General features: G+C 51.5%; 2 non-coding genes and 2 pseudogenes across 2 annotated transcripts; all 4 read left to right on the forward strand.

The window, feature by feature from the left end:
- The window catches only part of LOC126977767 (large subunit ribosomal RNA), a 9,613-nt pseudogene extending 2,885 nt beyond the window's left edge, over positions 1-6,728 (forward strand).
- A 2,747-nt stretch (positions 6,729-9,475) lies between these two features.
- Positions 9,476-11,380, forward strand: LOC126977620 (small subunit ribosomal RNA). Its single transcript, XR_007732295.1, has one exon. It is a non-coding gene; the product is annotated as a small subunit ribosomal RNA (ribosomal RNA).
- Positions 11,381-11,757: 377 nt separating this feature from the next.
- On the forward strand, positions 11,758-11,914 carry LOC126977787 (5.8S ribosomal RNA). Its single transcript, XR_007732415.1, has one exon. It is a non-coding gene; the product is annotated as a 5.8S ribosomal RNA (ribosomal RNA).
- Positions 11,915-12,453: 539 nt separating this feature from the next.
- LOC126977743 (large subunit ribosomal RNA) lies at positions 12,454-17,250 on the forward strand (annotated as a pseudogene).
- The last annotated feature ends 886 nt before the right edge of the window (positions 17,251-18,136 follow it).

Raw genomic sequence — 18,136 nt, forward strand, 5'->3', positions numbered from 1 at the left:
CGATGACGTGCGTGCACTACCCTTTGCAATGGGGAAGAGCTAATGCGCTGCGCGTAAAGTGCAGTTGCATTAGTGAAGCCCAACTCCTACCCACGACCTGCACGCGGTGCCGCCGCTCTTAACTAACGTTGGATAGAAATATCCATTTTGGGGGGAGGGGGAACGCCAAAACATCCTTTCAGCCATCAACTGCCAGAGTGCTGAACCTCGCCGCGTTCCCTGGCTTTCAAGCGAGGAGCATGCTCTACTGCTAGGTCAACAGGCTTGCCTGGAGGCTGGGCGGGGAGCGTGCATTATCACCTGTACGATCCACACCACATAGCGGGTGATGCATTGGGGGTGAGCCCCCAATGAGCTCCGATGGGGTGCCCGTTTACGGGTGCTCAAGTACAGCGGCCCTTCGGGAGGAGCCTAGCGAAAGCCGCGTACGAATCGGCTGTGAAGGGTTAGCAGCCCCCACGGCCGACAATCTAAGAGAAAGCTTTGTCAAATTATGTGGGCCGTACCACGGCAGTGGATTTGACCTCTGACCTCCCGCAGGAGTCAGAGAGCATCTCGATTATAAACCCGGACGCTGAATCTGGTCGATCGCCGAGCGGTGGTCATCTCCAGTTCACGTGTCCGATTTGTACACGACCATTTAATACTGCTATCGGGCTGGGCGTCCATAAACGAAGGGCCCACCCGGTGCATTCGAACGCCGAAGCCGCCCCTACAGATAGGGTAAAGAGGAGGTGGAGCGATGAAGAGTTGACGATGTTGGCGCGTACTGAAGCGGGATTAATTGTGGAGACCGGGAAGTGCACCAATATTACCCTGGCGGCTCGTCTCTCAGGTTCCGGAAGGACTGTGGAGGCGATTAAGGGCCAAAGGCGCTCCGCTGCGTACAAAAGCAAAGTGCTCGAGTACGTAGAGGAGATGCGGATTGCGGCCACCGTCAGGGAGGTGGAGCTGTCCCGCGAAGCAACGACGCCCGTGGAAGACCAGCCGACAACCGACTCTAGAGTGCAAACCACTGACCTTGATGACCCCTTCGCCGAACTGACTTCGGATAGGCCAGACGCGTCGGAACTGCTTGCCAAACTACTCTGCGAGAGGGAGGCGGCACGGAAGATGCGGATGAGCCTGGAGTCACGAGGTAGGGGGCGGCGGAAGAAAACCCACAAGTCCGGAAACGCCACCGGCTTGAAGATGACTTCGCGAAAGCGGAGGCGCGAAGAGTACGCTAAGATTCAGGAGATATTCAAAAAATCACGAAGACGTGCTGCAGCTGAGGTAATAGATGGTGCAACCAGGGGCGTGAAGCACTCTCTTGGGGATATGGTGTCATATTGGCAGCCTATACTTGAGGCAGTGTCGACCGCTGCTGGGCCCACACCGGAAGCTCTGAAGGCCGTACGGCTGAAAGAGCGGCACGGAGGCACGCGCGACTATTCCCAGCTCTGGGCCCCATTTTCTGCTCAAGAGATCAGAAAGGCCCGTATCGATCTTCGAACTGCGCCAGGTCCTGACGGCATTACGCCTGACGACTGGCGTAGTATACCCCTGCAATCCAAGGCGGACCTCTTCAACGAATGGATGAGGATAGGCGAAATCCCAGAACTACTGCGACAAAGCAGAACTATCTTCGTGCCAAAGAAAGAGGAGCCTGCGGGCCCCGGCGACTACCGGCCAATTTCGATTGCGTCGATACCGCTGAGGCATATGCATAGTCTCTTGGCTCGGAGAATTTTGAATTGTTGCCCCCCGGACTATCGTCAGCGAGGATTCGTCCACGCCGACGGCTGCCTAGAGAACACAGCGGTGTTGGATACGGTTCTGGGGGATAGCAGGAGCAAGTTGCGGGAATGTCATGTGGCTGTGCTAGATTTCTCCAAGGCCTTTGACACAGTGTCGCATGAGGCGCTTGTCAAGCTACTTGTGGAGAGAGGCCTACCCATGGCTTTCTGTGACTACGTTGCTCGCCTTTACCGAACAGCCCTCACTACGTTGGCGACTTCGGAGGGGACGAGTGACCCTGTGAAAGTGGGGAAGGGAGTTCGGCAGGGGGACCCGCTGTCTCCGATCCTGTTCAACATGGCGATGGACATTATACTGGCTTCCTTGCCTCCAGGGGTAGGGTACCGTCTAGGAACGGAGATCATCTCCGCCCTAGCGTACGCCGATGACCTCGTGCTAATCGCGAGCACAAAGGCGGGACTCCAGGAGTCCATCGATGTGGTGCACAGGGTTGGAATGATGATGGGCCTCCATCTGAACCGTTCGAAAAGCGCCGTGCTTTCGTTAGTGCCAGATGGACACACTAAGAAGATCCATTACATCGCCGAAAACACCTTTAAGGTGGGCGCGAAGTGGATCAGGCAAGCCACTTGTGTGGAAAGATGGCGCTATCTCGGAGTCGACTTCACTCCGGCTGGATCAGTGATGTTAGAGCAAGACATAAAAAAGGCATTAAAGAACATAACAAAGGCCCCACTTAAGCCGCAACAGCGACTAGAAATCCTTAGAGGGCACCTGTTGCCCCGATTCCTACAAGGTCTCGTACTTGGGAAGGTGACGGACGACAGGCTAAGGATGCTCGACATCGAAATCCGGAAGGCGATTCGGTCATGGCTAAGGCTCCCATTGGATACAGCTGTCGGATATTACCACGCGTCTGTTAATGACGGCGGTCTAGGCGTGCCCTCCTTTCGTTCGGCGATTCCTGATCTCATCGTACGTAGGTACGGTAGGTTGGGGGCGTCGGATTGGGGGGCTGCCGCAGCCGCCGCTAAATCCAAAAGGATTATTAACAAGATGCGGTGGGCAAAGAAGATGTTATCCAAGTTGTCAACGGTTTGCCCGAAAACAGGCCAAAGGTCTATCTCCCTGTACTGGAAAGAAAAACTGCATGGATCAGTAGACGGCTATGAATTACGGGAGTCGTCGCGGGTTAAGGGATCCACCCGCTGGATTCGTGCGAAATGCCACCAAATAACCGGCCGCGATTATGTGGACTTTGTTAAGTGCCACATAAATGCATTACCGTCCCGAATTAGAACCACTAGGGGACGCAGATCAGAGATTTCGGAGCCTGAGTCGAACTGCCGTGCAGGCTGCATGGTCAGGGAGACGACGGCTCATATAATACAAAAGTGTTTCAGAACACATGGCGGCCGGATAGAAAGACACAACAGGGTAGTGAAGATACTCGCCTCGGCGTTATCGGAGCAAGGGTGGACCGTTGAACTGGAACCCCACGTCCAGACTGGTGATAAAGGACTTAGGAAGCCGGACATCATTTGCAAAAGGGATGGTGAGGGAGTTATCGTTGACGCACAGGTAGTCTCCGGCCAGCGCCCGCTCGATCAAGCCCATCGTGAGAAGCGTAATAAATACGCCGAACACGGTGACTTGATCGAGAGGGTACGCAGCCGTTTGGGACTGCACGGAGCAGCGAAGATCAGCGTTACCTCTTGCACCATATCCTGGCGCGGTGTATGGAGCAGAGCATCCTATATGGATCTTAAGAAACTGCTGCGGCTGAAGGAGTTGTTCTTCGATAGCGTTTCGATTGTTGCGTTGAGAGGGTCGTGTATGAATTGGACGCGGTTCAATCAGATGACCGAGAACCGCTTGAGCGATCGGCCAGAGTCAGGGCCCGGGCTCCTGCGGTAAGGGTTGACGCCGGACCCGCCGGTTCTTCCCGCCAGTTCCTACCCTGGGTTGCAAGACTCAGGAGACTGGTCCCCAGTAGAAACATCGAACCGGACCACGGCGAAATTTTCGCAACGTCAGTGGGGGGGGACAGTGGTGTCCTCGGGGATCCATAATGATTACAAGTAATCCTTTTGTGAAAACTTAATGATCAAAATGGATTGGTCACGAAACACCGACGAAGCGGGAGGAAATAGCCAAATGCCTCGTCATCTAATTAGTGACGCGCATGAATGGATTAACGAGATTCCCGCTGTCCCTATCTACTGTGTCACGTTGGATATATCTGGGGCTTTCGACAACGCGTGGTGGCCAATGGTACTGCTTAAGTACAAGCAGGGAGGCTGCCCACCCAACATCTACCGTTGTCTGAGTTCCTACTTCGTCAACCGACGAGTAGGTATGTTCGTTGGAGCCGATGCAGTGTGGAAAACCTCTACTATGGGGTGTCCACAGGGCTCAGTGCTCGGCCCGACTTTATGGAACGTGTTGTTGAACGACCTTTTGGAAACGAGCATGCCAACAGGGGTGGGAATGGTAGCGTATGCGGATGACGTGACGCTCCTCATAGAGGCGAACTCCAGAGCGGATATCGAGGCCAATGCCCGGGCGGCGCTTGAGAAAATCACAGACTGGGGGGTCAGAAACCGGCTGAGTTTTTCTCCCAGGAAAACAAAGTCTATAACTTTAAAGGGAACTCTCAGGCGACCTCCGGTCATCAGAATGAACGGGCAATCTGTCACAGCGGTCGATAATGTAAAAATACTGGGCATCACAATTGATGGTAAGGGATCATTTGCAGAGCACGCCTTGGATATCGGGGAGCGAGCCGCGAAGTGTTTCGGCAAAATGGCTAGGGTATCTTCAACCTCTTGGGGCATACGATACAAGGCACTTAAGCTCTTGTATAGAGGGACATTCGTAGCAACCTTGACTTACGCGGCAAGCACCTGGTATCACAGGGCATTTTTGCATGTGGTGTCGAGTCGGTTGCTCAGGACTCAACGAACGTCGTTGGTGCTGCTCACCAAGGCGTACCGCTCCACGAGCACGGCCGCACTGCCAGTTTTAGCAGGGGTACTTCCGGCAGACCTGGAAGTTTATCGTGCGGGCAAGATCGAGGCGACCAGGGGCGATAGGGTTAAAAAGGAGCTCGCGTCATTAAAGAAGGACATCCACTCCGAAGTGGTGAACATGTGGCAGGAGCGCTGGGAACGCGAGGAGAGAGGTGGCGAACTCAGACGCTTCTTCCCATGTGTCGGGGAAAGACTCCTGGCGTCGTGGGTGCATCCCGACCATTACACGTCGCAGCTGTTGACGGGGCATGGGCAGTTCAACAGCAAGCTTAGGGACCTGGGGCTAAAAGGGGACGGCACATGTCCATGTGGCGCGACGGACGAGAACCGCGACCACGTGCTGTGGGATTGCAGCTTGTACGAGGAAGCAAGAGGCGAAATGCTGGACCATCTAACGAGGACAAGACCAGGACCAGTTTATTACGGAGACTTGGTATCCTCTGAGGAGAATTTCTCCAGGCTGATGAGATATGCCGCAAGTTGGTACCGTGTCAGGAGAGTGATGGAGGGGTAAACCAAGACGGTGACGAAGACAGAGAAAGGAAGACCAAGAGAAGAAGAGGAGATTAGGAAGAAGGAGAGCCCGGCGACGAAGAAGCCGTATCTGTGGTCGGCCGCCCCCAGAAAGGGGGAGAGGGCCATCTAGGGACGCATATTAAAAAAGAGAACTTGTAGGGAGTCAAGAAAATGTGCCGGACCTCAAATCCGGTACATCTCCCGCTGTTTCGGTCGGTACCTAGGTCTTGATGACCGAAAGGTCGGTAAGACCATGGGAAGGAGGTGGGTTATGTCCCTATCTACTATCTAGCGAAACCACAGCCAAGGGAACGGGCTTGGGAGAATCAGCGGGGAAAGAAGACCCTGTTGAGCTTGACTCTAGTCTGGCATTGTAAGGAGACATGAGAGGTGTAGCATAAGTGGGAGATCGTTCGCGGTCGTCGCTGAAAAACCACTACTTTCATTGTTTCATTACTTACTCGGTTGGGCGGAAGCGGTGCGCGGTCGATAATATCGGCGGGCGTACGGTGTTTCGTTCCAAGCGTGCAGAGTGGCGACGTGGCGGCAACGCTCGTCGCCGTACAACTCCCGCGTGATCCGGTTCGAGGACACTGCCAGGCGGGGAGTTTGACTGGGGCGGTACATCTGTCAAAGAATAACGCAGGTGTCCTAAGGCCAGCTCAGCGAGGACAGAAACCTCGCGTGGAGCAAAAGGGCAAAAGCTGGCTTGATCCAGATGTTCAGTACGCATAGGGACTGCGAAAGCACGGCCTATCGATCCTTTAGTATAAAGAGTTTTTAGCAAGAGGTGCCAGAAAAGTTACCACAGGGATAACTGGCTTGTGGCGGCCAAGCGTTCATAGCGACGTTGCTTTTTGATCCTTCGATGTCGGCTCTTCCTATCATTGCGAAGCAAAATTCGCCAAGCGTTGGATTGTTCACCCATCAAAAGGGAACGTGAGCTGGGTTTAGACCGTCGTGAGACAGGTTAGTTTTACCCTCCTGATGGCGTGTCGTTGCGATAGTAATACTGCTCAGTACGAGAGGAACCGCAGTTTCGGACATTTGGTTCATGCACTCGGCCGAGCGGCCGGTGGTGCGAAGCTACCATCCGCGGGATTATGCCTGAACGCCTCTAAGGCCGAAGCCAGCCTAGCCGAATCCGGCAAGGATATACTCACTGTGGAGCCCCGAGTGTCGGGAGGCTCTAAACAATGTGACTTTACTAGTCGCGTTTTATTCGTAAGACGCGACGTCGAAGCCCATTTGGAACGCGACGAACGGTGCGAGCGGTATTAACACGTGCACCACGGCGTCGAAGTTTCGAATTTACCTCAGTTCGATGTCGGGGCTCGGAATAGTCTGTAGACGACTTACGTTCCTGGCGGGGTGTTGTGCTCGGTAGAGCAGCGTCGTGCTGCGATCTGTTGAGACTCAGCCCTACGCCAGGTGATTCGTCCGAGGACGCATCGTCGCCGAGAAGCAGAGTTGTGTGTGTGTGTGTGTGCAAACAAACAACAGGCCGCCAACATATAATTATTATAATAACATAATAATATAAATAATATTATCATGATATTTCGTCGTGACGGACGCGTCACGCGATTTCTCATGATTATAAAATTTTACAATATATTATTATTTATTATAGTTGAAAGACGTGGTTGATGTTGTACACGGCGACTACTCTAATGATAACGAGTACGATCATTTTCAGGTTATTATGTCGAGTCGAGTGTTGTGATAAGTGTACATCGCCGTCGGCGGCGGCGGCGGCTCCGGTGGTGTTGGGCGCGCTGCGCAAATTCCAAAAGCGAGTACGATCGGCCCCAATAGCGGGTACGGTCGATTCCTCAATAGCGAGTACCGCCTAGCGCGAGGAGCGCGGCGCTCCCTGCCGGTCTCCCCGGACGGATATCTCACTTACTTGTTTTCTCCAATAACGAGTACCGCCGAGCGCGAGGAGCGCGGCGCTCCCTGCCGGTCTCCATCTTTTCTCTTGTTCCTTGTACACCAGAACATTATAGTTTTTGACCAATATTCGTGTCCCCTAATAATTGCATGTTCTGTCCGTTTTTTTTTTTAAATTAAATAAAATAAATTATTAATTATTAATTTATCATAAAAATACCTACGAGAAAAAGTGTAGGTGATAAAATTATCTATAAAAAATGTACCGATACTTTTTTTCCTACGAGCCACCGTTTCTGAGATAATAACTATTCAAAAACTTATAAAAACGCGCTAAGTACACTACTACCTCATAGGTGGCGTGGAAACTCACTTTTTGAATCTAACACTAAGTATTGATACATTTTTAATGGATAATTTTACGATCTACAATTTTTGTCCGAGATACTTTTATGATAAAACTTACCTACCGTTTTGCTGAAAATCGCGAAAAACGAATGTGATTAAGTAAGTAAGTAAGTACGTAAGTAAGTAAGTAAGCAACTAAGTAAGTAAGTAAATAGGTAAGTAAGTAAGTAAGTAAGAAAGAATTACGTTTAAAGATATTTATTTCTCATTAAAAACATAATATTGTCACTTACATGAGAACATAAAAATATGATGTAATAATTTATCCGCCGTTCTTTAGATGTTCAGTACATACATGTTACACATTATAGTACTTATTCTTCTTCACAAAATTTAAGATTACACACTTTTACAGGGCACTGTCACATAACAAACAATTTCAGACATGTGTTTTATAAAAACTTTGAAACAATATAGTCTGATAGGTCACGTTTAAATGTTTTTAGTGACCTAATCTTTTTGAGAGATGAAGGTAGACTATTAAAAAGTTGTGCGCCCTCGTAAATAAACATACGCTTGCCGTAATTTGTTCTTGTCTTAGGTAGTATCAAGTAGCTGGCTCGTCTCGCGCTGCGTTTAGACGCATGTTTAGTTTGGGTGAGTAAGATTGATGTATGATAAGAATTTTGATTTGATTTGAAATATATTTTTTTTTGGAGGTTTTTTATTTGGTTTCGGAGGGAAAATGAAATGTACGTGTCGCGCGTTTATTACTGATCATTATCGTACTCGTTATTAATAAAGTAAAAAAAAAAAAAAAAAAAAAAACGATTTTTTCTTCGAAGCCGCAATGCATATTCAATATTATGTTATTAATAAATAGTAAAATCAAATCAAAATCACTTTATTCACATATCAGAGAGTTTACACGTTCATATCGTTCGCGTGCACCACACATACGGCAGTCGGCGTCGAGAGTCGAGTCCGTAGCGAACGGTTCGCGACGCCGAATTCAACGCCGCTCAAGTTTTTTCTTGTAAAAAGAGTGAAAAACGCACGCGACAAAAATACAAAAACGCACAACACCAACCACCACCCCCAGCCACAACAACTGCTGCTGTTTTATTATTCTCGTCGTCGTCATCGTCATTCATATTTTATTTAATATATATTTATATTTGAGTAAGTTTGTGAATGCGCGCGATGATAACGACGATGATATAATAACAATACGGTTGTTGGTACTCTCGGGGCAGAGCTGGTGTGTCTGTGTCTGTGTTTGTGTCGCGCGTTGTTTTATATGTTCTTTTTTTACAATATAAAAAATGAGACAGACTCACCGCGCTGTGTCGATCGAGCGTTTTCGAGTTTCCCTATGCGGATGATATTTGATTTGGTGATTTGAAAGGTTTTTTGTGATTTCGTTTCTCATAATTCCTCTCTTCACTCTCTCTATAGTATCATACGCTGCGGCGATCCTCGTCACGTTGAAAGCGATCGTGTAAATTTTTTGCGCGCACCAAGACGCCGACTGGGCTTCGACGGTTTCCCTCTGTTAAGATTTTTAACGTGAGGGCCCGCAAGCCGGAACGCGTCGCGCATTTCACTCGTGCGAGACGTTCACGCTCCTCTCAAGCACCGGGCGTCGATCCGATTTGTGATCACGACGTGTACCGATATTAATACGTTGATACCGCTTCTATTGCGTGTCATCATTTTTATTATTACCCGAAGGGACTCTCGTTACTGAACTTTCATAACATACAATCGGCCCATCGCCGATTTATGATTCGTTCAACGCGCACCGTATGCCTTTGAGATATATAGTATACAGTGCGCGAACGGATATCTCACGATATGTTCAAGATGTCATAGTCGCGACGCCCTAAGGGGAGATCGCGACGCATGACGCGCTGAGCGCCACAACAATCGTTGTTTGCAGCAGCTCCCTGGTTGATCCTGCCAGTAGTTATATGCTTGTCTCAAAGATTAAGCCATGCATGTCTCAGTGCAAGCCGTATTAAGGCGATACCGCGAATGGCTCAATATATCAGTTTTGGTTCCTTAGATCTTACTCAGTTACTTGGATAACTGTGGTAATTCTAGAGCTAATACATGCAATCAGAGCTCTGACCAGTGATGGGATGAGTGCTTTTATTAGATCAAAACCAATCGACGGAGGGCCTCGCGTCCGAAGTCGTTAATTTTGATGAATCTGGATAACTTTTGCCGATCGCATGGTCCAGTACCGGCGACGCATCTTTCAAATGTCTGCCTTATCAACTTTCGATGGTAGTTTCTGCGACTACCATGGTTGTCACGGGTAACGGGGAATCAGGGTTCGATTCCGGAGAGGGAGCCTGAGAAACGGCTACCACATCCAAGGAAGGCAGCAGGCGCGCAAATTACCCACTCCCGGCACGGGGAGGTAGTGACGAAAAATAACGATACGGGACTCTTACGAGGCCTCGTAATCGGAATGAGTACACTTTAAATATTTTAACGAGGAACAATTGGAGGGCAAGTCTGGTGCCAGCAGCCGCGGTAATTCCAGCTCCAATAGCGTATACTAAAATTGTTGCGGTTAAAAAGCTCGTAGTTGCATTTGTGCGCCGCGCTGTCGGTGCATCGCATCCGCGGTGATACTGACACGTCTGCGGAGCATATCGTCGGTGAGCCGGCGGTAAAACGCCGGTTCAATATCAAAATCCTATCGCGGTGCTCTTCAGTGAGTGTCGAGATGGGCCGACAATTTTACTTTGAACAAATTAGAGTGCTCAAAGCGGGCTCAAAATGCCGCTTGAATATTTCGTGCATGGAATAATAGAATATGATCTCGGTTCTATTTTGTTGGTTTTCAGAACTCCGAGGTAATGATTAATAGGGATAACTGGGGGCATTCGTATTGCGACGTTAGAGGTGAAATTCTTGGATCGTCGCAAGACGAACATCAGCGAAAGCATTTGCCAAAGGTGTTTTCATCAATCAAGAACGAAAGTTAGAGGTTCGAAGGCGATTAGATACCGCCCTAGTTCTAACCGTAAATATGTCATCTAGCGATCCGCCGACGTTACTACAATGGCTCGGCGGGCAGCTTCCGGGAAACCAAAGATTTTGGACTCCGGGGGGAGTATGGTTGCAAAGCTGAAACTTAAAGGAATTGACGGAAGGGCACCACCAGGAGTGGAGCCTGCGGCTTAATTTGACTCAACACGGGAAATCTCACCAGGCCCGGACACCGGAAGGATTGACAGATTAACAGCTCTTTCTTGATTCGGTGGGTGGTGGTGCATGGCCGTTCTTAGTTGGTGGAGCGATTTGTCTGGTTAATTCCGGTAACGAACGAGACTCTAGCCTGCTAAATAGGCGTCGTCATTTAGGTGTGCGCGGCTTCAGGGTCGCGCAACTCACTGGCGGCGTATTAAAATTCTTCTTAGAGGGACCGGCGGCTTCGAGCCGCACGAGATTGAGCAATAACAGGTCTGTGATGCCCTTAGATGTCCTGGGCCGCACGCGCGCTACACTGAAGGAATCAACATGTTCTCCCTGGCCTAGAGGCCCGGGCAACCCGTTGAAACTCCTTCGTGCTGGGGATTGGGGTTTGCAATTATCCCCCATAAACGAGGAATTCCTAGTAAGCGCGAGTCATAAGCTCGCGTTGATTACGTCCCTGCCCTTTGTACACACCGCCCGTCGCTACTACCGATTGAATGATTTAGTGAGGTCTTCGGACCGACACGCGGTGGCTTCGCGGCCGTCGGCGTTGCTGGGAAGTTGACCAAACTTGATCATTTAGAGGAAGTAAAAGTCGTAACAAGGTTTCCGTAGGGGAACCTGCGGAAGGATCATTAACGTGTAACGGTCGCGTGCGCGAGCGTTGTCGCCGACACGCTTCGCTCACAGCCGACTGTTGACGATGATAACTTCAATCACGTGTCAATCACTGATTATTTTCGCGCTCGCGATGTGCTCTCTGTGCTCCGTTGTCGCGTTTGCCGCGCGCGCGCTGACATCTCCCGCCGCAAGTGGGGGGGGTGTCCGGCACGACGTCTCCGGCACGACGCTTCGGCGGGCGCGGTTCGCATGTACGCGACGCGCGTGCGTCTCGCGACGCGCTCATGTCGAGTGCGAAGCGAGTCGAGATCACGACGTACGCGCAATGCGTGCGTCACATAATATTTTGTTACACACAGAGATCGTTCACGTATTTTCTAAATATAAAAACTATTACCCTGAACGGTGGATCACTTGGCTCGCGGGTCGATGAAGAACGCAGTTAACTGCGCGTCATAGTGTGAACTGCAGGACACATTTGAACATCGACATTTCGAACGCACATTGCGGTCCGTGGAGAAATATCCAGGACCACTCCTGTCTGAGGGCCGGCTGCATAAAAGAATACGACGACGCCGTCGCTGTATGCTGACAACACTGTTTGCGCGCCTAAAAAACGTGTAAAACGAGTGACGGTCTTCGGGCCGGGCTCGGGTAAACCCCGCCGGTTTTCCGGGGCCCGCTCGATCCGTTCGAAAATGTAAAATAAGCCGCAACGCGTGGTGCTGTTCGCGTGCAACGCCGTCTCCGCCTCACGCCCGACGTGGGTCACGGAGACGGGCGCGGTACCGGGGCGCGCTCGTTCGCTGTCACACGCGGATATCTCGTGATTAATTTTAATTAATCTATGCAGAGCTCTCTATGTGAACGGCGTGCGTGGCTGCGCCTTCGGTTCGCGTCCCGTGCGCTGCACGTGTTATTTCGGCCCGACGTGAGCGTGCAAACGAGTAGGCGGACTCGACGTCCGAAGGGCGCTTCGATCGCGGTACGTGCGCGGGTCGACGATACGTCGTTGAGACTTATTGGCGGCGCGCGCACGACGGTGTCGCTGCGCTGACGGATATCGTGTCTGCCTCATACTTTTTATCGTTGGCCTCAGATCAGGGAGGATCACCCGCCGAATTTAAGCATATTAGTAAGCGGAGGAAAAGAAACTAACCAGGATTCCCTCAGTAGCGGCGAGCGAACAGGGATAAGCCCAGCGCCGAATCCCGCGGTCGTCACGGTCGCGGGACATGTGGTGTTAGGGAGGTTCCGCTTTCTCGCGGTCGCCGCTCCCGTCCAAGTTCGTCTTGAACGGGGCCGTTTTCCCATAGAGGGTGCCAGGCCCGTAGCGACGGAGCGAGTCCGCGAGAGGGACTCTCCTCAGAGTCGGGTTGCTTGAGAGTGCAGCCCTAAGTGGGTGGTAAACTCCATCTAAGGCTAAATATAACCGCGAGACCGATAGCGAACAAGTACCGTGAGGGAAAGTTGAAAAGAACTTTGAAGAGAGAGTTCAAGAGTACGTGAAACCGTTCAGGGGTAAACCTGCGAAACTCGAATGAACGAACGGAGAGATTCATCGTCACTCCGGGGCGTACGGCGGCGTGCCGCGATGTGCGCGAGACTCGTGCTCGCGTTCACCGGTCGCCGCCGTTGACGCACCCGGACGGCGTGCACTTCTCTCTTAGTACACATTATGCATCGCGACCCGTTCGTCTGTTCGGCCTAAGCGTTGTCCGGGAGCCGGGCGGCTGCGCGTTCACGCGCACAGCCGTCCGACCGTGACGATCGCCGGCCGGCGGCGGACGGTACTTGTCATGAAACGCGCACGCGTCTCCATCCGGGGACGCGTCCGGCCCGACGCGAGCGAGAGTCGTCGTCGACATCCTGCCCTTGTGCGGATGCTGACGCGACGCCGCTGTCGTCGCAGCCGTGTAGTCTCGGACTGTGCGCGTATCAGTCGGCGATGTTACTGTTTCGGGCACTCGCAGGACCCGTCTTGAAACACGGACCAAGGAGTCTAGCATGTGTGCGAGTCATTGAGTTATGAATTCAAACAGACAAAACTGAAAGGCGCAACGAAAGTGAAGGCGCGCGCTTGTCGCGCGCTCAGGGAGGATGGAGCGTCGGTCGTCAAAAATCGATCTCTCGCACTCCCGAGGCGTCTCGTTTCCAATCAGCGAATGCGGGCGCGCTCTGAGCACAGATGCTGGGACCCGAAAGATGGTGAACTATGCCTGGTCAGGTCGAAGTCAGGGGAAACCCTGATGGAGGACCGTAGCGATTCTGACGTGCAAATCGATCGTCGGAACTGGGTATAGGGGCGAAAGACTAATCGAACCATCTAGTAGCTGGTTCCGTCCGAAGTTTCCCTCAGGATAGCTGGCGTCGACTCGTAACAGTCTCATCCGGTAAAGCGAATGATTAGAGGCATTGGGGCCGAAACGACCTCAACCTATTCTCAAACTTTAAATGGGTGAGAACTCCGGCTTACTCGAACGATGAAGCCGGAGATCTGATGACGGTGCCAAGTGGGCCAATTTTGGTAAGCAGAACTGGCGCTGTGGGATGAACCAAACGTAGTGTTAAGGCGCCTAAAAAACGCTCATGGGACACCATGAAAGGCGTTGGTCGCTCATGACAGCAGGACGGTGGCCATGGAAGTCGGAATCCGCTAAGGAGTGTGCAACGACTCACCTGCCGAAGCGACCAGCCCTGAAAATGGATGGCGCTGAAGCGTTTTGCCTATACACTACCGTTACCGGCAATCGGCGCGTGCGTGTCAAAGCGCACGCGTATTATGCCGTAACGAGTAGGACGTGCGCGGCGGAGTGCGCAGAAGGGTCTGGGCGTGAGCCCGCCTGGAGCCTCCGTCGGTGCAGATCTTGGTGGTAGTAGCAAATACTCCAGCGAGGCCCTGGAGGACTGACGTGGAGAAGGGTTTCGCGTGAACAGTAGTTGCTCGCGAGTCAGTCGATCCTAAGCTCAAGGAGAGATCTTATGTCGATGCGGCGTGTTTATATATATTTTGTGTATATGATAAATAACGCCCTTTGAGCGAAAGGGAATCCGGTTCCTATTCCGGAACCCGGCAGCGGAACCGTTTCAATAATCGTTCTCTCGTTTCTCAAGCGAGTGTTCGACGGGGTAACCCAAAGTGGCCTGAAGACGCCGCCGAGTGGTCCGGGAAGAGTTTTCTTTTCTGCCTGAGCGTTCGAGTTCCATGGAATCCTATAGAAGGGAGATATGGTTCGGAACGCGAAGAGCACCGCATTTGCGGCGGTGTCCGGATACTCTCTGCGGACCTTGAAAATTCAGGTGAGGGATGTACGTGGAGATGTCGCGCCGGCTCGTACCCATATCCGCAGCAGGTCTCCAAGGTGAAGAGCCTCTAGTCGATAGAATAATGTAGGTAAGGGAAGTCGGCAAATTGGATCCGTAACTTCGGAATAAGGATTGGCTCTGAGGACCGGGGCGTGTCGGGTTTGGACGGGAAGCGGATGCGGCCGGTGCCGGGCCTGGTCGATGCTCGCGCGTGTCTCCATCGCAAGGTGGTCTCGCGCGTCGTGCTGAATCCGGACCCGCGTTCCGGCCTTTCGCGGATCTTCCTAGCCGTAAGTCCGCGTCGGTTTCGTCTCGTGCGCGATCGGCGCGGTACTGTACGACCGCCGTTCAACGGTCAGCTCAGAACTGGCACGGACAAGGGGAATCCGACTGTCTAATTAAAACAAAGCATTGCGATGGCCCTCGCGGGTGTTGACGCAATGTGATTTCTGCCCAGTGCTCTGAATGTCAACGTGAAGAAATTCAAGCAAGCGCGGGTAAACCGACTGTCTAATTAAAACAAAGCATTGCGATGGCCCTCGCGGGTGTTGACGCAATGTGATTTCTGCCCAGTGCTCTGAATGTCAACGTGAAGAAATTCAAGCAAGCGCGGGTAATGGTGGAGATAACGGGAGCAAAACAGGCGCGATGTATGTTGTCACGTCTGTTATTAGACAGTCGGTATAGGGTGTTCAGCTGTACTTCAGGGAGCTCACCCAAAAAAGTTGGTCAATTAGCCACCCCATCTCGGTTATCCGAGCAACGGGCGCGGTGGCCTTCAATTGATCTGAAGTAGATGGTTCCGAAAGGTTCCTCGGCGGTTACCCGTCAAACGTGGTGGAGGTAGCTTTACCGACACGGGAGCTATGGGGGAGGGGAGCCCACTGGGAGGCTACCAGTGCCCCTCCATTGGCGTCGGACTCGTAGTGGCTTGGCGCCAGGTGTTGATAGGACAAATGTGGGGAGATTGTTGTCCATTTGTTTGCGTATAGCATATCTCTCAATAGGAGACGGCCAGTGTGGGCTGGGTCCCGATCTCCGCCTCCGGTTCGTATGGGCGAAACGTCTGTGGAGTACCGCGACTGGGGGTGCTTGCCGCCTGGGTTAACAGGCGAAATTGAAGAGTCATAATTGGTTGTCTGTGACCCTCTACGTCTGACTAACGCACTATACCGGGACTGGAGCGAAAGCTGTTGTGCTGTAACCTACCTAGTAGGCGGTGTGCGTTGGGATTCTAGCAGTTAGAAAGGCAGACAGTAAGTACCGCCATCCGACGTCGGGCCGGGTGCGCTGGGGGGCTTGCCAGCCCCCCAGACCCCCCGCCCGGCGATAGCAACTATGACTCTCTTGAGATAGCCAAATGCCTCGTCATCTAATTAGTGACGCGCATGAATGGATTAACGAGATTCCCGCTGTCCCTATCTACTATCTAGCGAAACCACAGCCAAGGGAACGGGCTTGGGAGAATCAGCGGGGAAAGAAGACCCTGTTGAGCTTGACTCTAGTCTGGCATTGTAAGGAGACATGAGAGGTGTAGCATAAGTGGGAGATCGTTCGCGGTCGTCGCTGAAAAACCACTACTTTCATTGTTTCATTACTTACTCGGTTGGGCGGAAGCGGTGCGCGGTCGATAATATCGGCGGGCGTACGGTGTTTCGTTCCAAGCGTGCAGAGTGGCGACGTGGCGGCAACGCTCGTCGCCGTACAACTCCCGCGTGATCCGGTTCGAGGACACTGCCAGGCGGGGAGTTTGACTGGGGCGGTACATCTGTCAAAGAATAACGCAGGTGTCCTAAGGCCAGCTCAGCGAGGACAGAAACCTCGCGTGGAGCAAAAGGGCAAAAGCTGGCTTGATCCAGATGTTCAGTACGCATAGGGACTGCGAAAGCACGGCCTATCGATCCTTTAGTATAAAGAGTTTTTAGCAAGAGGTGCCAGAAAAGTTACCACAGGGATAACTGGCTTGTGGCGGCCAAGCGTTCATAGCGACGTTGCTTTTTGATCCTTCGATGTCGGCTCTTCCTATCATTGCGAAGCAAAATTCGCCAAGCGTTGGATTGTTCACCCATCAAAAGGGAACGTGAGCTGGGTTTAGACCGTCGTGAGACAGGTTAGTTTTACCCTCCTGATGGCGTGTCGTTGCGATAGTAATACTGCTCAGTACGAGAGGAACCGCAGTTTCGGACATTTGGTTCATGCACTCGGCCGAGCGGCCGGTGGTGCGAAGCTACCATCCGCGGGATTATGCCTGAACGCCTCTAAGGCCGAAGCCAGCCTAGCCGAATCCGGCAAGGATATACTCACTGTGGAGCCCCGAGTGTCGGGAGGCTCTAAACAATGTGACTTTACTAGTCGCGTTTTATTCGTAAGACGCGACGTCGAAGCCCATTTGGAACGCGACGAACGGTGCGAGCGGTATTAACACGTGCACCACGGCGTCGAAGTTTCGAATTTACCTCAGTTCGATGTCGGGGCTCGGAATAGTCTGTAGACGACTTACGTTCCTGGCGGGGTGTTGTGCTCGGTAGAGCAGCGTCGTGCTGCGATCTGTTGAGACTCAGCCCTACGCCAGGTGATTCGTCCGAGGACGCATCGTCGCCGAGAAGCAGAGTTGTGTGTGTGTGTGTGTGCAAACAAACAACAGGCCGCCAACATATAATTATTATAATAACATAATAATATAAATAATATTATCATGATATTTCGTCGTGACGGACGCGTCACGCGATTTCTCATGATTATAAAATTTTACAATATATTATTATTTATTATAGTTGAAAGACGTGGTTGATGTTGTACACGGCGACTACTCTAATGATAACGAGTACGATCATTTTCAGGTTATTATGTCGAGTCGAGTGTTGTGATAAGTGTACATCGCCGTCGGCGGCGGCGGCGGCTCCGGTGGTGTTGGGCGCGCTGCGCAAATTCCAAAAGCGAGTACGATCGGCCCCAATAGCGGGTACGGTCGATTCCTCAATAGCGAGTACCGCCTAGCGCGAGGAGCGCGGCGCTCCCTGCCGGTCTCCCCGGACGGATATCTCACTTACTTGTTTTCTCCAATAACGAGTACCGCCGAGCGCGAGGAGCGCGGCGCTCCCTGCCGGTCTCCATCTTTTCTCTTGTTCCTTGTACACCAGAACATTATAGTTTTTGACCAATATTCGTGTCCCCTAATAATTGCATGTTCTGTCCGTTTTTTTTTTTAAATTAAATAAAATAAATTATTAATTATTAATTTATCATAAAAATACCTACGAGAAAAAGTGTAGGTGATAAAATTATCTATAAAAAATGTACCGATACTTTTTTTCCTACGAGCCACCGTTTCTGAGATAATAACTATTCAAAAACTTATAAAAACGCGCTAAGTACACTACTACCTCATAGGTGGCGTGGAAACTCACTTTTTGAATCTAACACTAAGTATTGATACATTTTTAATGGATAATTTTACGATCTACAAT

The sequence above is a fragment of the Leptidea sinapis genome, chromosome 45 (assembly GCF_905404315.1).
Source record: "Leptidea sinapis chromosome 45, ilLepSina1.1, whole genome shotgun sequence".
Classification (NCBI taxonomy): domain Eukaryota; kingdom Metazoa; phylum Arthropoda; class Insecta; order Lepidoptera; family Pieridae; genus Leptidea; species Leptidea sinapis.